The following is a 454-nucleotide window of genomic DNA, read 5'->3' as shown; positions in this document are numbered from 1 at the left end:
GGTGGAGTGGGGAGGGGGGTGGGATGGAATGGGGAGGTGGGGTGAGATCAGCCTTGGTTCAGAAGAAGGGCAGGGAGGGAAGGCACCAAGCCTGTGCTGGCGCAGCCGGGTGGTCTCGTGGCAGACCAGGCAAGTCCACCAGGGACACCGGTGGAGTGGGGAGGGGGGTGGGATGGAATGGGGAGGTGGGGTGAGATCAGCCTTGGTTCAGAAGAAGGGCAGGGAGGGAAGGCACCAAGCCTGTGCTGGCGCAGCCGGGTGGTCTCGTGGCAGACCAGGCAAGTCCACCAGGGACACCACATCCCCAGGAGGTCCTCAGTGGGGTGTCCCCATCCCCCCCCCTAGGGCGGTGAACATCCTGCCCAACCGGGTGCTGGGCTGCGTGGGCAGCACCTGGGGGGAGCCCATCGAGCAGCTGGCGGGGGGCCCCGGCGGGCCGCTCCTGGCCACCCGC

Source organism: Chaetura pelagica, unplaced genomic scaffold (genome assembly GCF_000747805.2).
Source record: "Chaetura pelagica isolate M959 unplaced genomic scaffold, ChaPel_1.0 scaffold172, whole genome shotgun sequence".
NCBI lineage: Eukaryota > Metazoa > Chordata > Aves > Apodiformes > Apodidae > Chaetura > Chaetura pelagica.
This window is presented reverse-complemented; position numbering follows the sequence as displayed.